Source organism: Gymnodraco acuticeps, unplaced genomic scaffold (assembly GCF_902827175.1).
Source record: "Gymnodraco acuticeps unplaced genomic scaffold, fGymAcu1.1, whole genome shotgun sequence".
NCBI classification, from domain to species: domain Eukaryota; kingdom Metazoa; phylum Chordata; class Actinopteri; order Perciformes; family Bathydraconidae; genus Gymnodraco; species Gymnodraco acuticeps.
Window position 1 is genome coordinate 3,816,280 of NW_022991219.1, and position 15,951 is coordinate 3,832,230.

At 44.4% G+C, this 15,951-nt stretch overlaps 1 protein-coding gene across 1 annotated transcript in view; it reads left to right on the plus strand.

Moving 5' to 3' along the window:
• The window catches only part of bcl11ab (BAF chromatin remodeling complex subunit BCL11A b), a 39,848-nt gene that overhangs the window by 18,254 nt on the left and 5,643 nt on the right, over window positions 1-15,951 (plus strand).

The following is a 15,951-nucleotide window of genomic DNA, read 5'->3' on the forward strand; positions in this document are numbered from 1 at the left end:
TAAGTAGTGCTTTTAGTATGACCAAAGGTGTAGCACTAATAACATGCTCTGTTGATTGATTGAAAAGTTTATTAACAGCTTGTATATTCGGTACAGTACAGTACAGCTCAAAACATACAATTGTTAAGGGGATGCAGACCAGAGAAAGACTTTCGTCTTGTTTACATCTCTGTAAAAAAACAAAGCCCCAAAAGCAAATAACTCAATGTGCTCAACAAGTAGCAAAACTCAAAGAATGTTGTGTTCATTTGACAGTGAAGAACTTGTCTGTCTACACTAGGTATGACTAGGGTTGGGTACCGAGAACCGGTTCCGGTTCGGAACCGGTTCCAACATTTCGATTCCAACGGCATCATTTAGAAATGTGAATTTCGGTTCCGCTTTTCGATGCCTGAGGAAATGTTTCTCGCCGCTCTCCGTAGCCTACTGTATGACTGCAGCGGGGCGGGAAATGTAGCGTTGTACCTACACTTCCTACAGCGTAACCATGTTCGCCTAGGGCGCCAGATCTGTGGAGGCGCTGCGCTGACAGCTCTGGGAGGGAAAACAATGTTTTGACCGTTGGGGCTCATCCTAATTTTCGGCCTTGATGTAACAACATTCATAATTAAGTAAATGTAACACCCTTTTCATCCCGGTTACACTTTTCATTTGCCCTGTACGATGGGCGCTGTAAGTAATGCAAATGGGGGATGTTGGCTTATCTGGCACCCGCAGCTCACAGCCAAAGTGCGAGTGAGCGTAGGAGCGAGCGAGGGAAAAAGGGAGGGTGCACCGGTACGCGCTGTTGTTATTAGCATCTGGTGCTAGCTGCTCTAACGGAAGAAGAAGATGTTTCTACAATGATGTGGAGGAGAGTCCTCTCCAGTCAGACTGAGAGGCTCAGTGAGGTAAAGGACTCTGAGTATTTAGATAGTTAACTTTAGCCTTAGTTATCTCAGTGGGTCTCAAACGTTTTGATCACAATTTATGTAAACACATATTTCCAAGGCACTCCTTTATAATCATTGGAATAAAACAGGTTTGAAATCATTCCAATGTATACTATAGGACAGTAAACCAGACATATCGTTTTAAACTGGAGAGATAAAAACATATGCATACATAAAATAGTAAAATAAGATATGAATGAACAACAAAAATAAAATACGTTACATGTATTTGTTATTGGCTATGGTAGGTTACTGGTTATGTTCACATACTTATTTGATTATTAAAATGTAAACCGATCTTTTTCATATGGGTGTTTAGAGTTGTACCCCCTAGATCTAGTCTCTAGTAATTCTGCTTCAAGTGCACCAGATTTAAGCATTTTACTTTAAAATGTTCAAACATTTCTTCCCGGTATCCCTGAGAAGGCAGATATGCTTGTTTTTCTCAACAAGAACTGTTCTTTAAAAGTTGGACTGTTGCACTGTTGTAGCTTCAGTGGTTCTCAGGTTACAGTTACATAGCAGTGAATATAAACAGACTGATTAATGTGAATATTACTGTAAACTAACCTGTGTAAAAGTTTCTCGAATAAATGTAATTTTTTTGGTGGAAGAAGCATGTATCATTTTTTTACCCTGCCCCTCAAAGAATCGGAATTGAGAACCGTTAAGAACCGGAATCGAAAAGTGGAATCGGAATCGGAATCAGAATCGTGGAAATTCAAACGATACCCAACCCTAGGTATGACAAATGCTTCCACTTATATGGTGTCCTTACTTCATTGTCATTATTCTCACACACTGGTGTCAGTCTCTTAAGCTTAAGCTGAACCCGAGAGGATGAGCAGTTTTCCAGTAAGACCGGCTGGGAGAAAGGTCCCGAGCTTACTTTCCTCATCTGTAGTCTGCCCAATTCAGACGGAAGGAGCAGAGATCTGGTTCGGACAGTCACCTCCCCTCCCCACCTCCCTATCTTTGCTATCTTTGCATAGTGCTTTGACCAACTGGCTCTTCTCAGTTCCATCTTCCTCCCCCATCCCGCTTTAGCTCTCCTCACTCATGCCATCTTATTATCTGAGAGGTCGAAGGAAAGGGGCCCCTTGCATCTCCTCCTCTTCTAGCCTTGAGCTACGGCAGCAGTGGCAACAGACCCTTCTCTTCCAACCCCCCCTTCTTCCCCACAGTTGATCTGAATGTATGTGGACGTACGTGGACACGCCGCTTTGTGAACCCAAAGCCCAGGAAGGAAGCTGGCCCTAACCGCTGCCTGTACCTCTGCTTTCTGTCAGTTACCACCGCTGTCAAAGCTTCATCCCTGCATCGAGCTAATGCAGCCAGCAGGACGTTGTGGGGGCTTTTTCGTGTTTACTTTTGGGTATCTGGGACTTTAAGAGCAGGATATTGAGAGGCAGTTGAGATATAGCATTTGTTTTTAAAGGATAATGCTGGTATGACTCTTTATTGGATCATTTTGTTTGTGGCTTGTTTAATTATGGTTAGGATCCCATTAGCCTTTGGGCCACTGTATGGACTTAGGTTTTTGGTGAAAGTCTTTTGGCGTCTAGAGCTCACATGGTAAAAACATTACTGTTACAAAGCACATTTCAACATAGAATACAAAGTATGAACTGAAGAGTGAGAGAGTGTTCCAAAAATCTATTTTGATTATGAATTTAGATAATTATTTTAATGGGAATTCCTTTCACGAAGATTGGATTTTATTAAATCACATTCTGCACTGTATGCAACTGATAGATATCATCACCAAATATAGGCTCCCTCATACAATTAGTTTTACCTTTAATAAATCACTTGTACCAGCTGCGTCGTCATCTGGTGTTAAGTATAGTGGCATACTAAATGAAATTGGGGGTCACTCTTGGTAGTTTTACCGATTAACATAAGCTAATGACTTGGAAGGATGAACAGGAGGTGGAGATAAAGAGGGGAGAGAAGGAGGGAAGAAGGGGGACGTTGTCTGGCTCCCTCACCCACCATTAAGGGCTTGCCCCTGGACTGGGTGAGTGGGCCAGTTTCCCATGCACCGGCGGCACAGGCAGGCCCTCTTTGGTTACACAAAATGTCTGCTTGTATGGCCACGGACAGAGATATTATTAGTGTTATTTTGCCTCAGTTATCCGAGAGCATTGTGCTTTTAGGCCCCCTTGTTTGAGTGGCGTACAGACAGACACTTGAGTTTCTGCAGCAGATTAAATGAAATTTTAGCAGCTTTTTCTTGGTGCCTGGCCATAAAACCACACAAAGGAAGCAGCTGCCACTAATGTAATCTAGAATGGGGTGCTGCAGTGTAAAGCTGTCCACCACTCTTTTGTTTTTCCCTTCTTCCCCTCTCGGCAGCTTTTTACGCCATTCTTGACACCCTTCAACTACACCCCTTCCTCTTCAGATTATATCCATGTTCTTTCACTGCCCCTAATTCCTCTTTTCATCAGCTACCTCTCTGTGCACTGTAAAGGTGATGAAACCGGACGAGAGCAATAAAGGCCATGTGTTTTAAGAGCAAACATATATTTTTATGTCTTTACCTATACGTCTGTGTCAAAGGTACATGAGATAGCCGTCTGGTCGCCTGCAAAATGTTCTCCTCTCCTCTGAACATGTATGGAATGACCATATAGGATCTTTACAGTTTGACCTTGCGCAAGCCTAACAAAGTTCATTTCTGGGAATGCAACGCAAGCAGTCCGCTGGGGCCGATGCCCCAGTGACCTCTGCGTCAGTCACAGGTTGTCAGCCGCTCTCAAAATGACAGGGTGGATCTTGAGAACCTGGGTTCATGTGGGCAATGAGTGGAGCTACATTCCTCTCAGGGCTGTCATTGTGCAAGTGACATGAGAGAGGGAAAGCAGAAAGGGGAGAAACTGCGGTTGTGCACAAGAATGCCTTCATACTATAATAATGAAAGCCGTTTGTTAATTACATTTTCTAATCATTCGGAGTTGACATTTGCATCAGCGCAGCAAAAATGTTGCACGTCTGTGACGCCTTACATTTAGACTCCACTGTAGCCTTCTGCAAATGAAGTTTTATAGTCTGTTCAAGAAGCAATGGCACAAACATCTGGCCCATAAATCTCAGGTGGTGCTGCAGAGCGTAGCCGGAGAAACCAGTTCTACCCATCCCCTGATCAGCCATTAATCCAAATTTCCGCACTTCCACGCTGACTTATTTATTTACGGTTGGTTAGATGGTAAGCGTTCCAAGAGTGTAGGCATTGCATTAGGAAGTGCTGCTGTACAATTTAATGCATATGACAATAAACTACAGACACATTGCTTTAGCATAGATTTCTGACCCTTTTGTGTGGCTACATGATATGCTGCATCATGCCTGTGTATTAAGCTGTTTGGAAGTATGTCTTGCCACTGCCTGTTGAGGAATGTCTGAGTTCATGGGCCCTTTCTGTGCCAAAACAATAGCTTGAAGGTGGACTCAGCCTGCCATTCAACAAGTCAGTCAGTCTTTACTTATGTGTGTCCTCTCCTGCAGCTGTCTGTGAATAAATCCTTCTGTCACCAAAAGGCACACTGGCTTCCTTCACATATCCTGTCCATATCAACTCTCTCCGAAGTCTAAAAGCTCATTTTAACATTTCTCTAAGACGTGTATGTCTAGGGAGGGAAAAGGAATGTATTGTTTTTGCTGATGGCTCCTTGACGCTTTTGTACCTGTTAGTGCCTTCCTCCCCTCTCCCATCTTTGGTCTCTATGTTCATGTCTCCTATTAGCTTCGTATGTCTTATCATTTTCCCTTCCTACAAACAACCCCCATAAAAACGTGTTGTGGTGATACGTACTTGCAACACACATGCATTCTTGCACACTGACACTGCGACACACACACGTTTACTTAAACCTGATGACCGAATAGAAATATCTCCCCCCCCCCCTTTGCCACCCTCCTTTTCTGCACCTCTGCTCCGCCCTCTCTCTGCCTCCCCAGGGTAGGTCGCTATAGCCCTCCTTATAAACATAATGATCTATAGGAGCCCTAGACCCAGACAGATTTTTGGCATGGCTGTGCAGGTAGCATTCCAGCACGGTTAGAGATCTTAGGGCCCTAGCCTCGTTAAAAGCCTGATTTATGCTCTACAGCTGGGCACAAAGGAACCTACAGGTTGGCTTCCTTAATTAATATCACGCTCGCTACTGCTTGGTCCTATGCATGTTCCTGACGCACCTCTAGGGAGAATAAGCGGAAGGGTCCACATGCTGTATTTTTAACAGGCCAGTGTCAGCGTGCACAAGATGTAACTGTAAAGACACAATTATCTGTCAAATCATTCTTACAGTCCCGCAAATCTCAACATATCACTGATATCAATGTAGAATTTTCCGAACACAGAGGGATCTGGTTGGTAACTTTCTGGGTCCTATTGTCCACCATTTTACTTCCTCTCTTGCGTTGCTATGGCGTCTGATCAGACCACATGTCTTCAATTAGTAGGCAAGAATCTGGTACGGGGGAGCCTCTGAGATGAAGAATTGTGTGGAGCGTGGCCTGCCATTGCCAAGCTAAGGCAAATCAAATCAGGTTTTATTTATATAGCACATTTTAAAAACGTTTTTTGGTCGAGCCAAAGTGCAGTACATGCAAATAATAAATAACACATTACTACAATCGCAAACAGAAGACAATAAATTACAACCGCAAATATAAAAATCAAGCACAGGGAAATGTCATGAGTCGTGCTCCGCTCTGACTAGAAGGCCAGGGAGAAGAAGTGAGTCTTTAGTGTTGATTTAAAAACCCCTAGGGTCTGGGCCGACCTCACATGGAGGGGCAGAGTGTTCCAGAGCCTAGGGCCAGCTGCTGCGAAGGCTCGGTGCCCTCGGGTTTTGAGCCTGGTCTTGGGCACTAGCAGCAGCAGCAGCAGCTGGTCAGCCGACCTTAAGGCTCTGGCTGGGTTGTAGCGATGGAGGAGTTCGGCTATAGGCCGCTATATAGGCAAGGCTTGCTCTAAGATGCCCATCCATCTTGCAAACTGTTATTGATGGTAAACGTTACATGTAGGTAATAACAGGCTGCATCCAATCTGTTCTAACCCCAAAGTCTTCCCCCTGGCTGGTACGGTACAGTCTTGACAAACAATATTGTGCCCTGTCATGTACAATCCAACATTGACCCATTTGATTTGGCAACCATTTGGTTTGGGCATTCGTCCAAAACAACATGTCATAAAAGGTGTGGCCCTGGTTGGTATCAATCCTCTAGGGCAGTTCTAGCTGTTTTATTGTCAACTCCTTGAGCACTGAAGGAAACATGTGTATGTTTTATATCTGACCACTTCCTCTCTGTGCCACGTCTTTTCCTGCTTTCATCAAAATGTCTTGAATTAGGGCAAACAGGAGGCCATTTTGCAATTTTAATCAGGATTTGGAAAGCGTTTGGGTTGAGAAGTGGCCCAGCACTGTTTTGTCCTTGATTAATTAGTAATGAATCAGGAATTGTAAGGTTGCATGAATTGATGGTTGGTTGGGACTTACTGTTCGAGGCTGTGGGAACTTTGTGTCTTAGACCTTACTCATTATGACTGTGAATTTAACTTGTGATACTGCCCCAACGAACACGCTGAACTTGTGATACATTTCTCTTTTATCCAAGTCCAGACTTCAGTCCTGCGGTCACTACTTGCACAAGCATATCTCTCTTGAATTTCACTTGTCTGGTTCTAAGAAAATTGGATTTGCGAGCTACATCCGACCCTGAGATACCCCTCGATCTAAAGAGTCCGGCTATTGATGCTTCCTTAACCACTCGACCACCGTGTGCACAGTCACACACAGCAGATGGGACGCGTGTTAAACCCTCAGCCTCCACAGCTCCGGGCCACGGGACACTCCAACACACTGGCCCTCTTGTTTTTAAAGTGCCATGTCCCTCCACAATGCCTTGAGGCTCGTATGCATAACGAACTTCTATGGTTGGCCCAAGCTCACATGCCCTGGTCTTCTCACCCTGAGGTGGTAGGGCAGGGTGAAAAATAACTGCATGTTTAAAACAACCCACGAGTTCACGAGTGTCTAAATGATGGCCCATGCACTAGAACTCCCGGGGCTTCTGGGAGAAAGTACAGGAACAAACAACTGAGGTCAACATAAGTAGTAACTTTGTGTTTCCTAACAGCACTTCTGCTTGAGCACCAGGTCATAAAAGTGGCGTATTTTACAGGCGATCCAGGTGCAAACCCTCAAACACAGACCATCAATCCTCTCCACCTTCAGCTCCGTCCCACAGAGATTAAGATAATGATGAGTATCTTTCCCTGTTTTGCCCCCTCTCCTTTTTCCTTTCTATGTGTCTCACTTTCTCTGGAAATATTATTTACAGTGAAGGAGCACCTCAGGCAAAGGCAGGAGGAGGGAAAAAAAGACTTGTACACACTGGCCTGATAGATTTTGAGATCTGCCCGGCACTAAATGAGTGGGTGGATGAGATGAGAGGTGTATCGTTGCACAGGTGTTAAGGTAGTGTACCTTTCAGCTTCAGAAAAAAAAAAGATTTAGAGAAACTATTTGCCTGAGAGTATTTCAGAGGTGAAAGGAAAGGTGAGGGAGAAACTGTGTTCATGTGTGTTGGGGTAAGTGTGTATGTGTGTGTGATTGTGATAAGACAGAGCCACTTTAACGTCAATCAGTGCTGTCATCAGAGCGTGTTAAGGAAATAGCGTCAATGGAAGGAGGAGTAACAAGGCAGCATGAGGGACGGAGAGCAGGAGGGAATGACTCAATCCTCCAGACGGGCTGAAGTGTTTACCCAGTCCAGTGTGTGTGGGGGGTCAGATACTCTGACTGCAGGTCTGTGCCTGTAGATCAGGCAAAGCCTCTAACCCTCACTGCCCCCTCCTTAGCTTTTCTTCACTCTCTTTTTGTTCAACCCCCTTTACATGTGGCTGTATTAACCCCTTAATTTTTATTTTCCTCTACATATTGTTTCATCCCTATGTTTGAACACATTATATGCGTGTATGGCAATGTAGATGTATAAGGCTAGAGTTTTGCCAGCTTGCTAGTAATTTCAAATGTAGTAGGTCCACTATATACAGTATGGGGCTAAACATACGGCGGGTGCACAAAACAACCAAAAAATAACTTCATATTGTCTTAACTTTACAAACAAAAATAAACAGTAATTATTTTGAGAAACACAGAATTTTCGATATAACAGAACAGAACAGTGCGTTACTGAGTTTTGGTTTTAGCAGTAATGCTTTTAAAAGAGGTTCGGTTTTAGTAGTGGCTAGATAGTAAGATAGTGGTTCATTAAAGTATGCGAACATACTTAACTCACCATGTCTAGAATTAGCAAGCGGGGAAGTGCAACTGTTGGAATGTCTTTAATAAATATAGTTCATTCATATTTGATACAAGGGGGCGACATGGCTTTGGCTGTGAGGTCTGCGTTAGTAAAACAAGAAGGAAACTATTTTCTTTTATGACGTATACCTGACAGTGATTTAAAGATGAAATTAACATAATATAGACTTAGAAATCTGATAGTCTTTTTCTTTATAATCTCCTTTACATTGTTTCTATGCTACAATCAAGTTATGGGGTCATCTTTGAGTTCTTTGTGGGATATAATGATTGTGCTGTTAAGTGTCTGACAGTTTGATTTGTATCTGAATTGCCAGTGCCCTTCGCTTCAACATACAGTATGTTGTAGTTGTTTGTGACAATGTAACTGCGACTGACATGTTGGCTCCTCAGGATTTCTGTTAGTGCCTCGAGTTGCTCGGAATATTCACCAGTAAAGCTGTTGATCATCAGAGCTGTGTAGTAATGTGACTGTAATGTCTGCACTTCAGATCTTCATAGTCCTTCTCCATGCGGTGTTACTGCTGTTCTGTCCAGCTCCCTGCATGTCTGTGAAGAATGAAGAGAGGGAAAGCAGGAGAGGTCAGATATGGGGCCCTGTATGCTCCGGTGAAGCTGAATCGCGTCCCGGCAAATGGTATGCAGGCTCATAACGCGCTCCACTCGTCCAATAGGCGCGGACGAAACAGTTTTGACAGTGTCGAATGCCCTGCCCCGGGGGCCTTATCATCCTCCGCTGCCTGCCTGCCTCCCTGACTCCCTCCCCTGTTTCTGCTCTCCTGATGCTATCTATCTGGAGATTTATGCGGAAATGTGCAGCTAGTCGACCTCCTGGTCCCCCTCCATCCTTTCTGCAGGGACGCCAGGCTGTCATAAGCTGAGTATGCAGAGATAGTGAAGCTCAGGCAGCTGGCCTCATGTCTTACGGAGGCTTTCTTGTCTGTACACTTCAAACAGGGATGATGCTTGTAAGGAAAGACAGCGGAGGCTCTCATCTGAATGCTGCGGCCTGCATTTAAAAAAAAAAAAAGGCGAAGACGTTGTCTCCCTCTTATTCTGTTTTATGTAGAGCTGAAGCGATCACACAATCAACAAAATATTAATCGGAAACTGTTTGGATCATTGTTTCAAGTTATGTTTTATTGAAAACTATAGGAATTGTGTTTTTAGGATCTTTCTGCTTTTCTCTGTGTTGTATTATATTAAACCGATTATCTCTGGGTTTTAGACAAACAAGATATTTAAAGAAAACACCTTGGGCACTGAGAAACAGGAACGGATATATTTAATATCTGACCTATTGTTGACAGTTTAATCAATTAATTCAGAATGTTGTGAATAGATTTCGATTGAAAATAATTGTTATTTTCAGCCCTAGTTGTATTCTGTTAAGTTCCCTATTAGCATATGTTTCTCTTTCGTCCTCCCCTCATGCTGCATTTTATTGAGACTTATCTTTGTTTTGACAGAACACTTTTCACATTTCCCCTCTGAAGTGCTCAGAGACTCCTCGCCCATCTGGGATATTGCCCGAGTCCAAAAATACACCTGCTTGATTAAGTCTTCTTATGTACCTGGATATGTGTGCTTAAACTGACACTTGGCAGTTTGCAGTTTTCTTTGATTCCACTCCTTTATTTAATATCAACTCCGTTGAGCGTTGGCTTTTTGTTGACGGCGGTTTGATCCTGCGAAGCGGATCCCAACTCAATAAATAATCTCCGCGGATGCTTACATAAGCGATGGTCCATTTAATTAGACTGGTTAAGCTTAGAAGCCCAGAGGTCTTTTCACTGTACCATTAGAGCTAGGATGAGAAACAACAGCGTGCGGCCTCCCACCGTCGCTGGTAAGCAGAGAGCAAATAATGATCTGCATCAGAGACGCGGCCGGCCCGGGGTATTATAAGGTCTGCCGGACCGAGCCGCACCCAAGCACGAAGCCACCCAGCTGGGCTTAGCCGGAACAGATAGATGGAGGGAAAGCAAGACGTGGAATGGACAGATAGATTGGGTGGGTGGATGGTCAGTTCAAACGCAGTTCAACCGAGAAAAGATGAAAGGGAGTAGGGTTACGGAGGGAAACAGACAGCGCAGAGCGATGCTAATTTTGAAATGATTGTAGCAAGTGTGTTACATACTAATGTCCACGCACACATGAGCGCATCCAGACATGGACACAGTCATGTGGTCGTACGTGCAAACAATGCGCCTGCTTACCCATGAGGGACTCACGCATGCAACACTCCCCAGCTAACGTACAGACACACATTTGTATGGTGCATGCATTCATAGGCCCCTGTGTGGATGCCATCTGTCCATACTAGTTCCTTCAGTGGCTCATAGTGACGCCTCAGTTCCACTGTTGCTCTTATCAACTTTCAGGAGAAGGGGAAAGGAAAGGTAAGAAGTGTGAAAGTCTGATTGGAGACAAAGCCACAGCCAACAGATTACTTTATACTGAGCACAAGCCCTCAAAGACCACCATGCATCTTTATCTGGAGATCTACACCTCCACTCCGCGCTTGTTCATGCCAGCTAGACTTTTCTTCTCCCCAGCTACCTCTCTCTTTCCCCGCCTTTTGCTCTCTTAGCTCTCCATTCTTATATTTTCTAACTGTCTTTCCTCCATCCATGTATGTAGTGGTTAGTGGTCAGCTTCTTAGCAATTGTGTAACGTGTGACTCCAAACACCAGCAGCCAGGCCCCCAGTCCACATCAGACTTGTAAAAAGTTTTGGGATTCAGGCCTGTTCTATTCCATGGCTGGCTTTCTGTGTAGTAAACCGTATTTCCGGCTTTGTCTCAGGAACAAGTGTTGGTCAAACAGGCCTTTTGTCTGTGGCCAGTGGCTGAGCGAACCACAACCAGTCTGGCCGGGGACAAAGAAGCAAGTGTATGAGCCGCGGTGTGTGTGCTGTGGCAGGGAAACATAGACAAACACAGAGAGGTAGAGGAGTAAGGAGGAAGGTCAAAGCCAGCCAGCTGCTCTATCAGGTACTTCCACAAAGACAAACATGTGCACTGATTGATATAACATCAACCAATTGTAATTAAATAAAGCTGCTCTAACACTCTGAAATCCCTGAAAAGTGATTTTAGTTTAACAATTATTTTCCATTCAGACCTTTAAGTCAGGTGAAAGTCATGACTGAATTAAGAACAGCCCTAATGGGGGCCTCCTTGGCGCATCTACTAATTCCCCACCTTCTTCCTCAACCTGTCTTCTCCTGCTCCCCCCTTCACCCCTGTCCAAGCCCTGACTGTGAATACCCTAATGACATAAACAGAGTAGTAATCACATTAACGCCAGTTACGGCTTAGGCACTCTTAAGAGGCACTGTATTGACAATCCTCTGTCTTCCCAAGGCACTCACTCCAACACCTATAAACACTTATGAATATTGGCAAAGACCCGCTATTAGCATAATCACTTTTCAGGTGTGTGTAAGTGCTCCAGAGGCCCGGGCGACTGATAGCTTTGGGAAATGGCGGTTGACATGCTGTGTCCCCCATGTCTCCGTCTCTGTGCCTTCCCCTTTCCTCCTTCTCCTTTTGGAAGGGCCTTTGAGCTAATCCTGTTAGCTCGTTCCTCCATTAGCTAAATGACCAATATCAGTGAGAGCTGCGTGGTCACACCAGGCAGGACGGCCTGGGCCCGCTATCAGGCATGGTCAAGGACAAAACAAAAAATAGGGGTCAAGGAAAAGTTTGCTAACTTCTTGGATATATGTCTGGAAATGTTGAGGTAGTTGAAAGCTATATGCGTGGCAGAGTCCTGCATGGGTCTGATTTTCAAGACCCGCTCCCGCCCCGCACCCGCGACGTGTAATACCGAACCCACCCCGCTACCCGCACATATTGCCAATTAGTTCCGCAACCCGACCCGACCCGTCGGCACAAGATCCGCAACCCAACCCGAACCCGCATATATATGAGCAGTGAAAACGTGCAATTATTAACACATGCAGTTGCATATTTGTCTCAAAAAGTGTGGGATGTTGGTTATTTCCTCCATCTAGGAACCAAAAGCCTCCCAGACGTTGGATTTCGCTCTTGAGGAAGTGTTATTGAAAATGCTGTATTCTCCGCTAGAGAGCTTCACCTCAGCCATTTAGAATATGGCGCGCTCAACAGCCAATTGATGCGCTGCAGAGGTTATGATTATGCGCGGTCCCGCGGGGGAGAGGTCTGAGGATTTAAACATTAAACTAAATTATTATGATTATAATATTATTTATTTTTGCAACACCCGCGACCCGACCCGCATCATCTTTGTTTTACCCAGAACCGAACCCGGAAAAAAGCGTTTGAAAAAATACCACCCGCAAATCACTTTTTTCGCGGGTCACCCATCGGGTACCCGCTGGTACCCGACCCGATGCAGGACTCTGATGCGTGGTGGGTTTGATTTAGTATTGGCCGATACAAATCCTCCAACTGGCCACTGTAAGCCTAACAACTGACTAAGAGAAACAAACAAAACCAAAACTCACTAACGCACTGTTCCGGAACATTGCAAATTCTGTATTTGTCAAAATAAAACCCTATTCAACCAAGTTAGAAGAAATAATGTTCCATGTATACACACTGTTTTCCATCCTACTTTTAACTACTATGACAAACACTCACAATCGCCAATAGCCTAAAGTTTGATTGAGAGATTAAAAGAGGAGGAGACAGTTGATGACCATCCCTTAACGCATTGTTAACCTGCCAACGCGGGGTCAAGGTCATGATTGTCTTGGCGTCTGTTGTTTTGTTTGTTTGTGTTTAGGCTGAGGGGACAAGAGGGGGAAGGGGGTGTGTGTGGTGATTGAGAGAATGCATGTGAGGCTGGTGTTGGAGAGGGGGTTGGGTGACTAACAATAGAGCAATCTGCATGAGCAAAGTGTACATGATGCCTGTGCCTCCTGGATTGCATGTGTGCATTGCTTTGTCTGGTCAACACTGCTGTCTGGGCCGGCAGTGTGAATATTTTGTCAGCAGCTAGAAGCGACCATGTCTGCTGTTTATGGCACAATAACTTCCCCCCTGCCCATGCGTAAGCAGCCTTGTTCTTTTTGCATGAGCCCTGGATCATATTCTCCTCCTAGGGGCAGGGCACAGTGTCCGTAGACACCATAATAGCCTCTGACTGCTTTGTGTCGCAATGTGTTGAAATGTCTTTGAAGGAGTTGCTAAACCCCCTTTCTCTTCCTTTGGCTGTTCTACATCTCTCCTCTGTGCTCTACCTCTTTTAGTTCTTTATATTTCTCTTTTTCGTGATTATCGCTCTTCCACTTTTTCTGCTCTTGATCCTCCTGGCCTCTCTCATTTCTCCTGTATGCTTTCTGCCTTCTCTCCCCCAAAGTCCCCTCTTTCAGCCCCTGCCATGAAATGGCAGCTAAGGGGTTGTCAGTGTGGTTTCTCCTCTCTGCTGATCCTATTTCAAAGGGACCTGGAGATCCAGCATTAGCCCCAGCTCTCCTGCTCTCCAGCCCTAACTCTCCACAGACTTAGAGTTAATGGAAGGAGAGAAACAGACGGAGAGAGTGAGAGGGAGCTCTCCTTTTATTCCATTAGAGGACAGACTCGTTTATAAGATCATCCTTCTTCCCTCGCACAGTTCTCTGCTCTTCTTACGAGCAAAGAAAGAAAACCCTTCAAGGCCGTCAAAGGCCCTGTCAGAATGTCTTTTCTCCTTTTGAATAACTGTCCTTCGATCGCTTTGAGGAAAGCTATCAAGGACAGCTATCAAGGACAGTTGTGGGCTTATTTAGATATCCTTTCTGCCGTTGTTGTGAATCTGGGCAAGCATTGGTCCGGTCGGTTGATGCCAATCAATGTGCCCCACTGTTTGGATGGGAATAACAATTATTGTCAATGCTTGTGGCATGAGCGCGGTTTGTCAAATGTTCATAAATGGGCTTGTGATTGCAGAGCACAAGACATGCTGTTTTTGATACATAAGACAATAAATTGACGACTGGCTTTGAAGTGCTGTTCTGTGCCCTTCAGAAATGCGGTGGGTTGTCATTAGGAATGTTCCCTTCACGCCACACTTCTCTCCCTACTTTGCTACCTTCCTTTTTCCCTCCTTCCTTCACTTCCACGTTCCCTCAGTGCTTTATTTCCTCTGACGGACGTGGCTGTGTCTCGGAGGAGAAGACGACATTCTAGCAATCCCCCCTCCCCCAAACCCATCTCCGCTTGCCCTTCACAATAACACAAAAATTCATCTATTTTCCCCCTCATGCATATGCACTCTCTGCTCACACATTAAGACAGGGTTGGGGAAGTGTGTATAGGCAGCAAATCAAAGCAAAGTGAACAGGCGAGGCCAGGTTATTGCAGCCGTTTTACGAGTGATATGGGGCTTTCTATTTAAAGCCATAAAAACACACACATAATCAGGAAACATACATATAGCCAAAGCCAATGTAATGGGCACATTTTATTTGTGCTTATGAGAGAGGGAGCAAAAGCGTGTACGGGCAAATGGCTTTTTTATGATGGAAAAATTCCACAGTGGGTCAAAGCCCCTTGCAGGTGGCAGCAATTAACTGTAATTTTTGCAGATTGTAATGATCCATAATTTACCAGTATGCCCCCCTTCCAACTCTTTTCAGTCAAGAGAAAAAGGTTTGCGTGGAGGTTTGATTGGGTGCACATTTTATGCCGTGTTCTGGTCTTTAAGTGAGATTGTTCGGAGGGGGCCACGGTGGCCGTGGACACACGAGATAGAAAGGAAAACCACAAAACACAGCAATCTGTTCCATCCACAACACACTTTATTCCCTCTGCGGCTGTCTTCTCTTTCTGCCCCTTCACCCCTTTGTCTCTCAGCCACAGCAGGCTTAAAACATGCAAGACCGTCCATCCACCATCTTAGGGATTGTCATAGTCGCAATCATACAACACACACACACGTAGCATATTTTCTCCTCTGCCTTGTTCTCTATCTAGAGCACAGTATGGCCATGGTTTTGGGTTCAGTGTCTGCAAATGACTTCAGAAAAATGCCCTTGAGTAAGAATAGAAAAAGAGAAAAAGGATAAGAAAGCCAAAAGATGAAAGAGGGAGCACATTTGCAAGTGGCGGATGCTTCTTATTTTGCATATCTCTCACTTCTGCTTTCCCCTTCTTCTCCTTTTCTATTCACCTGAGAGGATTTAAATAAATCCATAAAGCATGAAATATCAGAAATAGAAAAGTAATGCATGAAATGCATTTTCATAGGAGCCTCCCACCCACACACAAACACTCATACACAATTTCCCCCTTTGCTTCATCTCGCTGTGAATGTGTTTTTTGTGATAAACGTTGTTACAATTTATTAACATGTGACCTCTTATTTGTATTCAGCATTAATATGCAGCATCAGATACATGTCCCACTTTATCCTTGCTAATTCTGTAAACATGGCATTGGAGGGGAGATGAGTGTGTTTAACGAGATTAGGCGTGCATTGTCAGGCAAATCTCCGGTCAGTGTGCAAGTGCTATTGAAAGTCAATTATTGTTTGAAATATTCCAATGCCTTTTCAACTGTGTAAATGGTGTATTTGCTGCCTGAGATATCCTTCATTATTGTTTTATTCATTCACTTGAAGTAAATGCTGGTACAAATTATTTTTCTAAAATGCATATTTAATCCATCACTTATGTTTTCGCTGAGAAATTCAGATACAGGTTAATACGCG